The following is a 314-nucleotide window of genomic DNA, read 5'->3' as shown; positions in this document are numbered from 1 at the left end:
TTCGGTGGCCGAAATGGCAAAACTAAAACATCCTATTAGTTGCAAAGCCCTTACAAAGCCACCTAAAGACCAAAAGCCACCACCATTCACGGGAGGATTCGTTCCCAACAAGCCAATGCAGAACAAGGTGTACTCTTTTGATTTAACCAAGGTTGATGCTTTGTTCGATGAAATGCTGCTGCAGAAGGCAATAGAAACGCCTCACAGAATNCCCAAGCCGGAGGAACTCAAAGGNAGACAGTACTGCAGGTGGCACAACTCTTGGAACCATTCCACCAATAGTTGTGTCGTTTTCAGGGACGTGATACAAGAAG

Source organism: Prunus dulcis, chromosome 3, assembly GCF_902201215.1.
Source record: "Prunus dulcis chromosome 3, ALMONDv2, whole genome shotgun sequence".
Classification (NCBI taxonomy): Eukaryota; Viridiplantae; Streptophyta; class Magnoliopsida; order Rosales; family Rosaceae; genus Prunus; species Prunus dulcis.
Note: the sequence above shows the minus strand (reverse complement) of the source record.